The sequence below is a fragment of the Hylobates moloch genome, unplaced genomic scaffold, assembly GCF_009828535.3.
Source record: "Hylobates moloch isolate HMO894 unplaced genomic scaffold, HMol_V3 SCAFFOLD_10, whole genome shotgun sequence".
NCBI lineage: Eukaryota > Metazoa > Chordata > Mammalia > Primates > Hylobatidae > Hylobates > Hylobates moloch.
Window position 1 is genome coordinate 79783001 of NW_026652285.1, and position 17333 is coordinate 79800333.

General features: G+C 43.2%; 1 non-coding gene across 1 annotated transcript; it reads right to left on the reverse strand.

The window, feature by feature from the left end:
• Positions 1-15615: 15615 nt before the first annotated feature.
• On the reverse strand, positions 15616-15722 carry LOC116475959 (U6 spliceosomal RNA). The gene has a single exon (XR_004250051.1). It is a non-coding gene; the product is annotated as a U6 spliceosomal RNA (small nuclear RNA).
• Between the last annotated feature and the right edge of the window lie 1611 nt (positions 15723-17333).

A 17333-nucleotide genomic window follows, 5' to 3' on the forward strand; every position in this document is an offset into this window, starting at 1 on the left:
AGGTCTGGGGTGGGGGTTGAAAATTTGCCTATTGAGCAAGTTCCCAGATGACACTGTTGATGCTAGTCCATGGAACATCCGGAAACCATCCCCCTGCACTGCAGGTGGAGAACTTTGATAACTCCTGCTGTAGATCCCATAGGCAATGGGAGGATTGAGCCAGGTTCAAGGGCAGGTCTCAGGAAAAATGCCCTCAGTCTTGCTACTGCTGAGGCCACGTGAGCAGCCACCTGAGACCAGAGTGGAAGAGTGTCTGGAGGTGGAATAGCTGGGGCTGGCATCCTCTGTTCTCTGAGAACGGCTACAAGCCAATTTTGTTAGTAGATCCGGTGGAAGCAGAACTCAGCAGGCATGCTCCAAGGGCAGGGTGGCAGCTGAGTGCCACTCCAGGCAACTTCACCCTCGATTTCCTGCCTTTATTAAGGGTAGCCATGGAAAGGGTGACCTGCTTCCTGGGGATCCCAGGACAGACAGCCGAAATCCAGACAGCAAAAGGAAACCTCTTAACTGCTGCTCCTCCAGACCCATGGCCCACTGCCTGACGCCTACCTGGGTCCCTGTCAGTAATTGCGGCGGCAGCTTCCTTGATTGCTGAGGCGGAGAGGACACCGATCAAGGCTTCATCCCACCCTCTCTCTCTGTCAGTGCTGGGGGAAAAACAATATTTAGTTAGTTAAACACCCGGCTACAGTTTCATTTGAAAAGCTGGATTTGATTAGGAGACTGCAGGGATTGATTTATGAGGACAGCTGAAAAAAAGAACAAGCGTAAATATGGAGAACTCACCCAAATGATGACTAAGAGAGGACGAATATACAGAGTCCTCACAAGTGGAGACAGAGAGGACTTATTAAGGTTTTTGGTCCCATCTCGGGTTTATGTAGTCACAGTTACTGACGGTATTTTTCAAGATGTCAGCCTAGACCTGTTTTAAGTCAAGGGGGTACATTAGGTGTGGAGGTGCCCACTTTTCCTAGGAGATGTTCATCTCTGAAAGAAATAGTTTTTCATATATATATAAAATGGATATATTGTATGATATATTGTAAATGAATATATTCTCTATAATGATATGTAATATAGATGACAAAAATATATATGAAATATATATTTTTTCTTACAGTAGCAGGCTTGTAAAGGGATATTCACTAGTGCATTGTTTGAAAATGAAAAATTGGAAACAGTCTAAGCTGTCCATCACTAGGGGGATGATTAGATAATGGATCACTTCCCCAGACTGTGGAATTGTTAAGGGGCGGTTTACAAAGAGTGCTGTAGTTCTGGGTCTGTACATGCAGTGATCTCGGGTGCAGGCAGTAAGATTCAAGAGAACATATAGTGTTGATCTCTTTAATATAAAAGCAGGCCAGGTGCAGTGGCTCATGCTTGTAATCCCAGCACTTTGGGAGGCTGAGGCGGGTGGATCATCTGAGGTCAGGAGTTTGAGACCGGCCTGGCCAACATGGCAAAACCCCGTCTCTACTAAAAATACAAAAATTAGCTGGGCATGGTGGCAAACGCCTGTAATCCCAGCTACTCTGGAGACTGAAGTAGGAGAATAGCTTGAACCTGGGAGGTGGAGGCTGCAGTGAGTCAAGATCGTGCCACTGCACTCCAGCCTGTGCAACAGAGTGAGACTCTGTCTCAAAAACAAACAAAAAAACAAAATAAAAGCACACACACACACACACACACACACACACACACACACACACACAGAGTCACATATTTCTCCTATGAACAAATATGGATATAACCTCATAGCCGAAGGCTTGGAGGGATGCACATCAGAATTAGGAGAGTGGTGGGCTGGGTGAGTTTCAAAGAAGGTTTCTGCTTTGTATGTAATGTTTGAGTGTTTGCTTTGAGATGTATTGACGTATTACTTTTATAATTAAAGAATGATTAAAAACATAAGCAAATCTTTCCCTGAACTCCTATGGGAAGAATGATGAGAACCGCAGCTCCGGCCCCTCCATACCTTTCCCCAGGACCTTGGCAGTGTCCTTTGCTCTTCAGTCCGTAGGATCTGTCTCTTGTCTTTGGGTCCTACTGGTGGCCACGTGCTCCAGGAGTCCCTCCCCCTGGCCTGCCCTCCAAGACTTAACCTGGCCTTGACCTGAGCATCACGTCAGTGTCACCTATGTGACTGGCCTCACCTCATCTCACCTGAGCCCACACAAAGCTGCTTCCTGGGGCATCTTCAAGAAAGCCCCCAGGGCTCCAGCTCTCCTCTTGGACTGGCTCTTGTAGTTTGGCATGACCCCCTTTTCCTTACCTCCCTCTCTACCTCCCCTCCTTCTTCTGTCTACTGGAGCAGAAGAAGTGGGGGTGAGACCACATAAGCCACACCATCACACAAGGACACCCTCCAAGGTCCCATCCCACTGGGGGTCTCTGCACAGCCCCAGCCTACCTCCCTTTTTTCCTTCCCAAGATGTAACCCTTGTCTTACTTGCCCACTTCCTAGAAAGTGATGGGCAGTTGTTACTTCTGCACTGATTCCAGAATCTCATTCCTAGGAGGTCTGGTCTGGTGGTGCCCACAGGTCAATGGTGGGCAAAAGAGATCTTCTGGGACACTCATGGGATCATGTTTTTCCACTTCCCTCAGTAATCTAGCCAAAAAGCACATAAGCTGAAAGCGCCTTGCTTTTCTCATTTGTAAGCTGAGAAGACTGGCTTCGGTAGTTTCAGAACTTGCCTCCAGCTCTGACATCCAGTGTTTCCTTGCATGCTTTTGTTGGTGCTCACCTCTCCAGTGTGGCTCTTGGACCATCTATCTCATTCCAACAGCAACCCTGTGGAGCAGGCAGGGCCGCCCACATTTTCCCCATCCTACTGTGTATGGGGACAGCCTGCAAAGAAAAGGCTTAGAGATGTCAAAGATAGTCCAAGCTCATTCAGCTGGTATCAGAGTCCTGGGCAGGAATTTTCACATAAAGGTCTTCAGAGAGTCTATTCAGAAGTAGGGGTGAGAGGACAGGAGCATGGTGATTAGCTCAATGAGGCTGGAGCAAGGGAGTATGAAAAGGAATTGGATGGAGAGGTCATTGGGACACCTTTCCATCTCCCTATAAATAAGTCTACCTCAAATACTTCCTCCTCCAGGAAGCCTTCTGGCAATGGTGTACCGGTAAATGTTAAACAATCATTATCTTTCCAAAAATTAAATGAAATAAAAAGCCTTTATTTATAGTGTTGGCCAATGACCCCCTCCAGTCCGATATCAAGTTAGCAAAGTGAAGTTACTGAATGCTTAGGAAAAAATACACAGTCAGCTCTGGGAAGTAAGTAAGTGCCACCTCGAGCACACCACAAGGTTACTAACTCTTCTCTCTGCCCCGAAACACGTGGTGGCCTCTGTGCCTTAGCAACTATCATATAGCTGAAAGCATCTGTGTATAGGTCTCTTACATGAGATTGTGTGAGTTTTTAAAGGTTAGCATCCATGTTTTGATTGAAGGATTTAATGATGATTAAGTGAATTGAATCTATTATTAAAATGTGTGAATACATATAACACGCTTAGAAGTGCTCATATAAGTGAAAGCTATGCCTACTAGCTGTTACCTTTGTCTCCCAGTAAAGGCCAGAAGCACCAAGATGTCTGTTGAAGGGATGAACTAATTCTTAACCTAAATGGGTACCCAGGCTCTGTTTTCCTTATTCTTCTTGTTTTTACAGATTATTTCTTTGCTGAAAATAAATTAAAAAAATTTTTTTTTGTAAAGATTGGGGTCTTGCTATCTTGCCCAGGCTGGTCTCAAACTGTTGGCCTCAAGTGATCTTCCCACCTTGGCTTTCCAAAGTGCTGGGATTATAAGCTTGAGCCGATAGGCCTGGCCTGTCCAAAATAATTTAGAATTCTATGCAAGTTTTTGTTTCATGGCGAAAACTCTCTCACCAAATTCTTTTGGACAACAAGGGCCCTCCCAATCCATTCTGTCAACACTGGCACAATCATGGTGGGGTGAATTGGATTTGGATTCTGATGGAAGCTTCTCACTTTTTTTAGCTGGGCATCTGAGTGCTGTACCTCTAAGCCAAGTTTCATTATCGGAAAAAGGAAGACATGCCATCAACTTCCATGGGGTTAATGAGACCAGTAAACAAGTTTTGGAGCTGCACCGGTTGTCCTGTTCGTTTCCCATCCCCATCCCCATGTTCTACCCTTCCCTGCCCTTCTCCTTTGGTGCCTGGAAGTCGACTGCGACAGCACCCCTTGGCCTCAGCCATCCCCTAGAACTTAGCTAGTGGGAATAGCGGCAGAAGATTGGGGGCATGTGGGAGGAGAAAGAGGCTCCCTTCTGGCCAGGCACGGTGGCTCACGCCTGTAATCCCAGCACTTTGGGAGGCTGAGGCGGGTGGATTACGAGGTCAGGAGATCGAGACCATCCTGGCTAACACAGTGAAACCCCATCTTACTAAAAATACAAAAAATTAGCCGGGCGTGGTGGCATGTGCCTGTAGTCCCAGCTACTCGGGAGGCTGAGGCAGGAGAATCACTTGAACCTGGGAGGTGGAGGTTGCAGTGAGCTGAGATCGCGCCACTGCATGCCAGCCTGGGCAACAGAGCGAGACGTCATCTCAAAAAAAAAAAAAAAAGGCTCCTCCTTGCTTCAGCTTGGTCTGACCAATGATACATCACACATCACAGCCTCCACGATCCAGCTCCAGCTCCCAGTGGTGGCTGCCAATCTCCTTGGGCTCCAGCTCTTAGCCAGGCATAGGGTTGAGGAGGAATTAGGTCCGCAGCCTTCTTAGTCCCAGAGTGTCTGAAAATCCATTGTTATTCCATGCAATCCTACCCAGACCTTGACAAATAGTTCCTTTAATATAATTTATTTTAAGTATCCCAGACCAGTATGTCATCTGCTTTCTCCCAGTACCTGGACAATATCAAATCTGGTGTCTGGGCATGTAAGAGAGGCTTAATAATAATAACCTGAGCAGCCACCCTTTATTCAGGATTTAGCTTGGGCATTATGGCCAGTCATTTTTCTTTTTTTCTTTCTTTTTTTTTTTTGAGACAGAGTCTCGCTCTGTTGCCCAGACTGGAGTGCAGTGGCGCAATCTCGGCTCACCGCAAGCTCCGCCTCCTGGGTTCATGCCATTCTGCTGCCTCAGCCTCCCGAGTAGCTTGGACTACAGATGCCCGCCACCATGCCCGGCTAATTTTTGGTATTTTTTTTTAGTAGAGACGGGGTTTCACTGTGTTAGCCAGGATGGTATTGATCTCCTGACCTCGTGATCCGCCCGCCTCTGCCTCCCAAAGTGCTGGGATTACAGGCATGAGCCACTGCGCCCGGCCGGCCAGTCATTTTTCTGTTTTAGTTTTTTTAAGAACCATTATATCATTGAATCTTCACAAAGGCGCTATGTGGGAGATATTAATTATTATAACCATTTTGCAGACGAGAAAAGTAAAGCTTTAAGGTGTTAGTGATTAGCTAAGTCATCCAGCTAGTATGCAGGGAAATCAGGATTCAAATTAGTTGATGTTAATAATACTGTTATTTGGTGAACAGGGACCAAGTCTTTGACTCTGACTCTCACTGCAGTCTTGTACCCAGAGGTGCTCGCTAGACACTCGCTGGTGGATGGAGGCTTGTAGTTCAGAGCCCTGTTTCTGCCTCATCTGTGTTTTCCGGGAGTTCTCCCTCTGGCTTCAGGGCCACACGTGCCTCTACAGACCCTTGCTTCTTGTTCAGGGAGTGTCTGGGCTGCTGTGTTCCCAAACAAGCCCCGGGGATGGAGTTTTTCTTTCATTACTTCTTGCCCATATTTCTACACGCTCTGAGCTGCCAGAGCAGCCTCCTTGTTCCTCCACCCTCCTGGTCAGTCATGCCCACTGGTGTTTACAATACGCCTCCAGCATCTGTGGACTTCATTAGAGCCTGTGCTACACCCTCTTCCTGCTCATCGGTGCAGACTGCATGAGGCCAGACTGAACACAGCTCCCCGGGGTGCCTGCCAGACACTTCCACCAGCCCTGCCAGATTCCCTTCTCTGGGGACAGCAAGCCAACCTCTAATCCAGGTGTCTCTGCAGGATAAACATTCCCCATGGGGCACCAAAGCCATACTCTGTTCTAGCCTGTGCTATAGTTAGCACTATTTGGGGAGTGACTTAGAGCATTAGTTTTGGAGTCAGAAAGACCTGCCACTTAGTAACGCTGTGATCTTGGTTCAGTGGCCTAACTTCTCTGACCCTCGTGTTCCTAGTCTGGAAAACTGAAGATAAATAGAGTTGAGAAATGGGATTGTTCCATGGAAAGCACCTGGATCATCTTAGGTACAGAATTCATTCTCTCTTCCTCCTAAAGACCACTTTGGGGATAGTAATGAGCAAGAAGTAGAGTACATTTGTCATTTATTTGCTTATTTTTGAAGTGCTCTTGACTAGGTGTTGATATATTATCAGAGATTAAAAACACAATTATCCCCATTTTATAAACATTCCAAGTTCTGAGAGCTTAAGTTAATTTGCTTATATTCACCCAAATAACAGGTTGGGTTTACCATTGATCCTAATTTAAACTGACTCTTTATTTTTAATTTTCTCTTGCCATTTTTTTCAGAAATGAAAGAAACAAGCAAGTGATATTAGCCTAAATGAAACTGCCTGTATTTCTTGTAAAAAGATAGTCACCTTTGCTCTCTGCACTTTTTTTGTTTGTTTTTTGAGACAGAGCCTTGCTCTGTTGCCCAGGCTGGAGTGCAGTGGTACAGTCTTGGCTCACTGCAACCTCCACGTCCTGGGTTCCAGCGATTCTTGTGCCTCAGCCTCCCCAGTAGGTGGGATTACAGGCATGCACTACCATGCCCAGCTAGTTTTTATGTTTTTAGTAGAGATTGGGTTTCGCCGTGTTAGCCAGGCTGGTCTCGAACTCCTGGCCTCAAGTGATCTGCCTGCCTCAGCCCCTCAAAGTGCTGGGATTACAGACATGAGCCACCGCACCTGGCCTATTTTTCTTTATCCAGATATTCTCTCATGAAAGTAGTTGTCATTTGTGACTCCTTAATCTCATTATCTAGTTTTCTCTGCTCCTTGGATGAGCTGAACTTTCCAAGTCCTTTTTGAGATATTGCCTATCAAGGATGAAATGCAGGAAAGTCATACTCTCAGTGGACTGACATGGGAGTGTTTATTCCATAGGAATCAAGTCAGGACTTGGGTTGGGGCTAAAGTTGGGGATGGTCTGGATGACAGAATGAATTTGACATCATTGTCATTGTTATGCATTTTCTCCTTATTAAGCTCAGAAGTTGAGGCGTGTTTAAGAGTGTCTTTCTTCTTATATCATTGTTTTATTTGAGAATTAAAATAGGGCTGTGAGCTTTCACTCACCACCATATTATGAGCTCCCTGCTGGGTCTCACTGATCTCTGAACCTCATATGGCCCCTTCTACAGTATTTTGCATACAGTGGCGGACAAACTTGAATGAATGAACATTTATTGAGCACTCTATTGTTCTCTATATTATTCTGTTTGCTTGCATGGATAGCAGTGGACGCTGGATCTGAAACTGGTTGGACCTTCCGGCTCTACATGTAGTGCTTTCCTCACACCTCAGCTGTCTGTCAATATCTCTATCAATGATGGTTGTTGAGCAAGATTTGTCTTTTCTTTTAAAGACTGCCAATGATGTCATATATCGTGTTGGGGGAAGGAGGGTGAGTAAGAAATATATAGAGAGGGCTGGGCGCAGTGGCTCACGCCTGTAATCCCAACACTTTGGGAGGACGAGGCGGGTGGATCACGAGGTCAGGAGATTGAGACCATCCTGGCCAACATGGTGAAACCCTGTCTCTACTAAAAATACAAAAATTAGCCAGGCATAGTGGCGTGCACCTGTAGTCCCAGCTACTCAGGAGGCTGAGGCAGGAGAATCACTTGAACCCCGGAGGCAGAGGTTGTGCCATTGCACTCCAGCCTGGGCAACAGAGTGAGATTCCATCTCAAAAAAAAAGTATATATATATATACAGATATATATACACACACACACACAGAGAGAGAGAGAGAAGGGCAATTTTGGAAGGAGGGTGAATGAAGCAGGCGTGATCCCTCTTCACAGAAAGGATTATAACAAGCCTCAGCTGACTGGGTGGTTCCCTCGGCATGTGAGAGTAAAGAGGTTCAAAGAAACCAATGTGTTATCATGGAAACTGTCCCAGTTTTATAGTCTTCATTTTTTAAAAGCCTGAAAATGAACACATGGAGAGCAGGGAAAATTCAGTGAATGGGAAGTGATGCAGGCTAATAATTTAAATACAAGTTTTGAAGTGGGAAATCAGAGAGTGGAGAAATATTTTGAGGAGAATTTGAGCTGCTCAAATTGCTTTTCCTGGTTAAGAAATAATTGGCTGCAGGTGAGGAAAAGAATTACGGTTCTGTATCTGGAAAAGATGCATTGAGGTTAGTGCTTCTTGGCCAAAAAGATATCAACCAAGGAGCATCTCAAGGAGAGGGGGAATGGTCCTCTGTGCAGGATGGCCACTTGTCTGAGCAGGAGATGCCTGACAGAGCTCCTGGAAGGAGACAGGACCTGAGGTGAAATTGTTGATGGAATTAGTCAGATTTCAAAAATGGTCACAAATTATTCCCCACCCTGTATGTATATCCCTGTGCGATGTAACAGCAATTTCTCTCATCAGGAGGTGGCATCTATTTCTCCAGCCCTACCATCTTGCCTTGGCCATGATTCCAACATGTGACTTATTTGGTCAGTAAGACAGTAGCAAATGTGATGCAGTCAGAGGCTTGAAAAATGCTTCAGGTTGAGGATTGCCTTCTCCTGATGCCCTTGGTTACACTGCAACCACCAGCACGTGAATAAGCCCTGGGCAGCCTGCTGGATGACAAGAGACACATAGCCCAGTTGCTTCCATCACCCTGCTGAAAGCCAGCCAGATATCTGAGGCTGCTGATGGCCAGCAGATCTCGGGTAAATGAGGGGGCCCAGTTGATTCCACATGGAATACATGAGCTGTCACAGCTGATCCCCACTCAAGCTGTTGACTCTCAGAATCATACACAAATAAACAGTTGTTGTGTGGAACTGCTAAGTTTTGGGATTATTTGTTATACAGCAAAAACTAACTGGTGCAAAGTATATGCAACAGATGGCAAGCAGCAAGTAGGGAAAGAAAAATGCACTTGACATAGGTTTAGAACAGGGGTTGGCAAACTATTGCCCATGAGCCAAATACAGCCCACCACCTCCTAGGAAGTCATCCTGAAAGTCAAATTATATAAAACAGTGCATAAAAATATATATAGAGAGAAGGGTAATTTCGGTGTTAAAGATTATTTACATTTAACATTTTTATAAACATTCTCCAATTGCCTTCCAGAAGCTCTGTTTTGACTTATACTCTTACCAATAATGGATTAGAGAAAATAGACACTATTGATGTGTAACATAGATCATTTCATCTCCCAGAACATAGAGGATGCAACTAGAGGAATGGACATAAATTTATCTTGCAAGGAAGAACTGGGTTAACCTTGGGAGAAATTGACCATGTCATTTTAGAGTTCCTGATAGTCTAAGAGAACAGTGAAGGTGCTGTTTGGAAGACTCGGGTTCTACAAAGCTCTTCAGAGGCTGAAAAAATAAGCCCAATCTAGGCTGGTGAGATGTCAATAGAGATTGATGTCAATTTCTGCATCTGGGCTCAAGTAAACAATAGCATTAACACATGGTGGGAACCCAGTGACTTCAACGCCACCCTGGTGTGAAAAAGACCAGGGAGCTAAATAAGAATCAGCAGTGGGTTGTGCCTCCATCAATGCTAGTCACACTATTGGCTGCTTGGTGAGTGCTCCCTTCTACTCTGGGCTGCTGAGACCATATCCACATCACTGGGTTCCATTCTGGCTACTGTACTCTAAGGGAGTGAAAATTACCTGGGTGGGAGAAGGTGCTTTTGAAGAGAGAATGTAGGATGCTGAAGGACTCCAGTTCATTTCATTTGAAGAAATTTTGAATATGCCAGGAAGCCTTAATTTAGAGAAGACTCAGAAGGGACGTGAAAAGCATTTTTCAGTATTTGTGTTTTACAGTAAAGATATCTTTGTTATTTTTTAAATTATAAAATTGTAGATAATACAAAAAGGTGAACACAACTAAAAAGAGGTAAAGAAGAGGCTGGGCTCAGTGGCTCACGCCTGTAATCACAGCACCTTGGGAGGCCGAGGGGGGCAGATCACGAGGTCAGGAGCTTGAGACCAGTCTGACCAACATGGTGAAACCTAGTCTGTACTAAAAATAGCTGGACATGGTGATGCATGCCTGTAGTCCCAGCTACTTGGGAGGCTGAGGCAGGAGAATTGCTTGAACTCGAGAGGTGGAGGTTGCAGTGAACCAAGATCGTACCACTGCACTCCAGCCTGGGTGACAGAGTGAGATTCCATCTCAAAAAAAAAAAAAAAAAAAGTAAAGAAGAAAAAACAGTTATCCTGAATTATATTATACAAGAGGAATATTACTGATATCTTGATGAACAGTGCTCTAGACAGCACACTGCAAATACATGCACACAAAATATACATATAATTTTACATAAAAGGTGATACGGTTTGGCAGTGTCCCCACCCAAATGCCATCTTGAATTGTAACTCGCACAATTCCCGCATGTTGTGGGAGGAACCAGATGGGAGGTGATTGAATTATGGGGGCGGATCTTTCCTGCACTGTTCTTATGATAATGAGTCTCAGGATACCTGATAGTTTTAAAAATGGGAGTTTCCCTGCACAAGCTCCCTCTTTGCCTGCCGCCATCCATGTAAGATGTGACTTGTTCCTCCTTCCGCTATGATTGTGAGGCCCCCCAGCCATGTGGAACTGTTAAGTCCATTAAACCTCTTTCTTTTATAAATTGTCCAGTCTCGGGTATGTCTTCATCAGCAGTGTGAAAGCAGACAAATACAGAAGGTGTAATATTAATTTTTTAATTACTCAACATTAGGTAATGGACGTATTTCAGTGTCAACTAGGTCATCACATTTAATAGCTATTTAGAATTTCATTGCATGTTTTGACCATAATTTATATAACCAATTTCCTATTAATAGAAATTTAACTGTTGGGTGGCTCCCGCCTATAATCCCAGCATGTTGGGAGGCTGAGGCAGGTGGATCATCTGAGGTCAGGAGTTCGAGACCAGCCTGGCCAACATGGCGAAACCTCATCTCTACTAAAAATGCAAAAATTAGCTGGTTGTGGTGGCTCACATCTGTAATCCTAGCTACATGGGAGGCTGAGGCAGGAGAATTGTTTGAACTTGGGAGGCGGAAGCTGCAGTGAGCCAAGATTGTGCCACTGTACTCCAGCCTGAGCAACAGAGTGAGATTCCAATCCCCACCCCCACCCCCCCAAAAAAGAAATTTAATTGTTCGATATTTTTTGCTATTACAAGTGAACAATTAGATCAATATCCTTAACTTATATCATTGTTCATTTTGCTAGTTATCTTAGGATAAATTCCTAGGAGTAAAACTTCTGGATGTAATAGTTACACAATTAAAATTTTGATATTATTAAACCGTTCTCCAGAAATATTAATTTGCACACTGTGATGATCTTGTTTTTATTTTTATTTTTATTTTAATAGTACCTTGGTGCATTTGAATTTTTTTTTTTTTTTTGACAGAGTCTTGCCCTGTCGCCCAGGCTGGAGTACAGTAGTATGATCTTTCTCACTGTAGCCTCTGCCTCCCAGGTTCCAGCAAGTCTCCTGCCTCAGCCTCCTGGGTAGCTGGGATTACAGGCGCATGCCACCGCACCCAACTAATTTTTGTATTTTTAGTAGAGATGCGGTTTCACCATGTGGGCCAGGCTGGTCTCAAACTCCTGACCTCAGGTGATCTGCCCGCCTTGGCCTCTCAAAATATTGGGATTAAAGGCGTGAGCCACTGCGCACCAGCCTGAATATTCTTTCATATGTTTAGTACCATTGTATTTCTTATTTGTTTATTTATTGAGACAGAATCTCATTCTGTCGTTCAGGCTGGAGTTCCAGGGCAGGATCTCGGGTCACTGCAACCTCTGCCTCCCAGGTTCAAGCTATTCTCCTGCCTCAGCCTCCCGAGTAACTGGAATTACAGGCATCTGCAACAACACCTGGCTAATTTTTATATTTTTAGTAGAGGTGGGGTTTCACCATGTTGGCCAGGCTGGTTTTGAACTCCTGACCTCAAATGACCTGCCCACCTCGGCCTCCGAAAGTGTGGGAGTTACAGGTGTGAGCCACCATGCTTGACCTACCATTGTATTTCGTAATTTATGAATTTCCAGTTAATACTTTTTGACCATTTTTCTGTTGAATAAATTTGTGTAAGTTTTTTGTAAGTGTAATGACATTTTCTCTCTTATATAGGTTACACATACATTTTTCCCCCAGTGTGTCAATTAAACTTCTTCATGGTCATTTTCTTGTTTGTTTTGGTTAATCGTTTTTGCTTATTAAAGTTTCCAATTTTTACACAGCAATTCTTTTCATTTCTCTCATCCTTCATTATATGTAATGGTTGTCATATGGAAGAGGATTAGACACTTATGAAGAAGACAGAATCAGCTCGATGGGAGAAAGTTGCAGCATGGCAGATTTTTACTAAAATAACAAACAACTTTCTCCCAATTAAGACTGCGAGATATGGAATGCGCTGTCTCGCAGGTAGTGAGATCTCCATAATTAGGGGCTGTTAAGCACGAATTGCATGACCACCCAACAGTGTTGCTGTACAGGATGAGGCCATATGGCCTCTGGCATCCTTAATTATTTACAAGGCAGATTTTTAATGGAATGCCAATAATGTAATTCTAATTGTTTTTGCCAGAGAACTTTTTTCAAAACTGCAACACCATGCAAAATTTGGGGTTTCCAAGAGCAACTGGACCAAAGTTGATGTGGCAGATCAGGCAGCACTAAATGAAAATAGCTCAGAACCACTGAAAATTATAAGAAAGCATACCAGAACATTGTTACTGGTCATATGCTTGTCATTCATGAGTTTTACTTTCATCACCATGCATCACCTTCCAGCCACAGAAATTTCCACTGAACCATACAAAGCTCATAGGAGCTGACCTCTCATAACTGGGAATGCAGGTGGATGTAGGCAAAACTGACATCCTAGCACAGGTCAGTTGTGGGCATGGTCAAGTTTTTTGAGAGTAACAGAGCAAGGTGGTGCCAGGCATGAGTATAGAAGCAATCTAGTATAATACTGCTTTGTAAAATTGGTAGAGCTGAATTACATAAAGGAGAGGAAAGTTCTCACTAAATAGTCTCAGAATAGGATAAGGCTCTATGAGTCTTAATCCATCTGACTATATAGTCATTTCCTTTTTGACCTTGGGTTACTACTGCTTGATAGGCAGAATTGGGGAAAATAGGGTCAAACTTAGACCTGGAAGAATGCTTTTACTTTCTATGAATATAAAGTAATTGAATGAATAATTACATAATTGAATGAATTATTACATTCATTCAATAATATATAATGAAACACTATGATGTGCAAAGCATTGGGATTTCAGCAATCAACAGGAAAGATAGCAGCTCATAGCCTAGAGGGGAAGTCACCTTTAAACAATTAATGACATCAGAGGTTGTGAAAGGTACAAGATGCTGGGGTCGTTCACAGCCATGGCATTGAAACCTGTCCAGGGTATCAGAAAAGGCCTTCTGGAAAGACTAAAATTAAAGCAGAGATTTAAGGAAGGAGGAAGAGGTGCTGCCCATGAGAAGGGAGGACAGGAGAAGAGAATAAAAGATTGGGCTGCACAAGTATTTCAGGGGAATGAAAACACATGTGAAAGTCCAAAGCCAGAGAGAAATTTAGATTCACACCTCTCTGGAGTGGTATTAGGCTGTTTCTGATGCATGTGATGTAGTAGCAAGAACCAAAATTTAAATTGAGAGTTTGGCTGGAGTTTGGCTCCCAGCCTTGCTCGTTCCTGAGCATGTGAACTTGGCAAATAACATAATCTGTCTTCAAATAACATAATCTGCCTTGACCTCAAGCTTCTCATCTGTCAAATGGCGATAATAGCACCTGCTGCACAGGTTGCTGTGAGAATGGGATTAGCTAATAGACACAAAATTTTGGCCAGTGTGGGGCTAGGTTTTAAATAAGCCTTATTGAAGCTGTCAGTGACCAAAATCTATTCTTTTTACCTAGCCGAAATCTTTCTTGCTATCTGTGAATATATATCAACTGGATTGGTTCATCAGAGTTTTACTCAGTTTCTACTTTGTGTCATTGTAGATTTAGGCACTGTGAGAATATGAAAGAAGTGTGCCACGGGGATTGAAAAATACAAGTTCGTTTGGAAGGGAAGGTTAGTTTAAAGAGATGTTTGTCTCTTAGTTTTTTTTGTTGTTGTTGTTTTGTTTTGTTTTGTTTTGTTTTGTTTTTGAGACGGAGTCTTGCTCTGTTGCCCAGGCTGGAGTGCAGTGGTGCAATCTTGGCTCACTGCAACCTCCCCCTCCCAGGTTCAAGTGATTCTCCTGCCTCAGCCTCCTGAGTAGCTGAGATTACAGGCACCCGCCACCAAGCCCAGATAATTTTTGTGTTCTTAGTAGAGACAGGGTTTCACCATGTTGGCCAGTCTGGTTGGTCTTGAACTCCTGACCTCAGGTGATCCACCTGCCTTGGTCTCCCAAAGTGTTGGGATTACAGGCGTGAGCCACCGCGCCCAGCCTATCTCTTATTTTGTGTGTACATCTTCAACTCTAGCTAGTCTATGAGCTCCCACAGGAAAGGATCTATAAAATAGGTCCTCTCTTTAATCCCAGTAAGATTCCCAAGTGTCTGATTTAGAGTAGGTGCTCTGTAAATCCCAGTTAAATAGAACCAATGAAAGTCTGGGAACTTACAGCAGATTTTAAATGGTAGTAAACACATACATAGATTAGAGGGGTTATCAGAAGGAAAACCTGTGTAAATCAGGGAGGATTTATAGAGGTAAGGTTGGAAGGTTCAGCTTTTGTAGATGCTGTCAAAGAACTTTCAAAGCGGTTGTACCTTTTTATTTTTCTACCAGCAATGTATGAGAAATGAATATAGAGGGTACTTTCAGCCTTTTTAATTTTAGCAATTCTGGCAGGAGAGGAGAGATATTCTATCATGGTTTTATTTTACATTTTCTTGGTGACTAATGATTTTGAGCATCATTCCATATGATTGTTAGCCATTTGAATATACTTTTTGTAAAGTGTCTGTTCAAGTCTTTTGCTCACTTTCAAAAATTATATTGACTATTTTTATATATTATGAATGCAAGACCTTTGTTGGATTTATCGACTGTGAATCTCTTCTCTGAGTATGTGGCTCAACCATTTACTGTTCATGGTCTCTTTCTATGGAAGAAGTTCTCAATTTTAATAAAAAACAATATGTCAGTTTTTTAAGGGTTACTTCTTTTTGTGTACTATTAAAGAAAGCCTTACCTAATCCAAGATGATAAAGATATATTCCTATTTTGTTTTTAGTTTTATTTTAGGTTTGGGGGTACATGTGAAGGTTAGTTAATGTAGGTAAACTCATGTCATGGGAGTTTAATTTACAGATTACTTCATCACTCAGGAATTAAGCCCCCAAAATATGGGACGCTTCACAAATTTGCATGTCATCCTTGCAAAGGGGCCATGCTAATCTTCTCTCTATTGTTCTCATTTTAATATATGTGCTGCCGGAGCAAGCACAAGCATTTTTTCATGAAATCTTTTTTCCTCAATCAAAAAGAAATGCATGCATATGGTTTAAAAAATCCAAAGAGTCTGAAGGATAATAAAATGACAACTAAATCTTCTAATTGTTATGACCAAGTTCTTCTCCCCAAAGGCAACCACTATTAACACTTTTTTTATACAGGCTTATAGATATTTTCTATATATATATTTATAAAAACATGTGTATGAATATTCCTTTTACTCGTTCACCAAATGGTACATATTAATAAGGCTGTCCTGTACATTACTATTTTTGTTCAACAGTGTACCTCAGCGATCTTTCCCTGTTGACCTCTTTGAAATGACCTCACTCCTTTTAAGGGCTTGCAGATAATTGTTTTGTATACAAGCTTTATAATTTAAAGCTACTGACCCCCTCCTAAAGGGATCAGTTAGGTTGTGTTTAGTCTTTTCTTATGACAAACAGTGCTGCAATAAACATCCTTGGGCATAGGACTTTGTGTGAGCAATGAAATGTCTTGTTCCAAGGGTATGGATGTTTATAATTCTGTTAACTCTGGCCAAATTATCAAAAAGGTTATATTGATTTATACATACTCCAGCAGCATGTAAGGGTGCCTTTCCTTTCTCTGGAGGGGTCCAATTTTTTTTTTTTTTAAGATGGAGTTTTGCTTTTGTTGCCTAGGCTGGAGTATAGTGGCATGATCTCAGCTCACTGCAACCTCCACCTCCTGGGTTCAAGCAAGTCTCCTGCCTCAGTCTCCTGAGTAGCTGGGATTGCAGGTGCCCGCCACCACACCTGGCTAATTTATTTTTGTATTTTTAGTAGAGACGGGGTTTCACCATGTTGATCATGCTGGTCTCGAACTCCTGACCTGAGGTGATCCACCCACCTCAGCCTCCCAAAGTGCTGGGATTACAGGTGTGAGCCATCGCACCTGGCCGGATTTAAATAAGAAACACAATGAAGAGAACACTTTTCATAGAAGGAACAGCATAAACAAAGGCTTAGAGTGTTTTCTAACCTTGGCACTATTGAGTGTTTTGGCTGAATAATTCAATGTTGTAAGGACTGTCCTGGGCATTATAGGATGTTTAGTGGTATCCCTGGCCTCTACCTACTAATGCCAGTAACAAGCCGCCCTCTTTGCCCCTTAGGTGTGACAACCTAAAATGTCTCCAGACGCTGCCAAATGTTTTGTGGGGGACAAAATTGCACTGGGTTGAGAATCATGACTTAGAGGTTGGGATGTTCAGGGGTCAGGCTGTGGGCGGATTTGTGAGTGTGTGTGTGTGTGTGTGTGTGTGTGTGTCTATACAAGTGCACAGTGAGCACAGGGTAAAACCGAGAAGGCTGGTGGAGTGTTAACCCTAGAAAGCTTCAGAGTTAGTTTGAGGAGAGATGTATTTCTTCTCTTGCTTTCCTCTCCTTTCATAAAAACCCACATTGCGGAAACCCATCCCTTTTTTTTTTTTGATAAGGAGAGAAAGCCACACACTAACCCTTCGTCCTCTTCGTTATTAGTGAGCAACCCAGAGCAGGCGCTTTAAGTGCATAAAGGTTGTTCATAATCTTTAATATCATTGTAATCTCACAACAACACATGGGGGTCCTGATCAGCA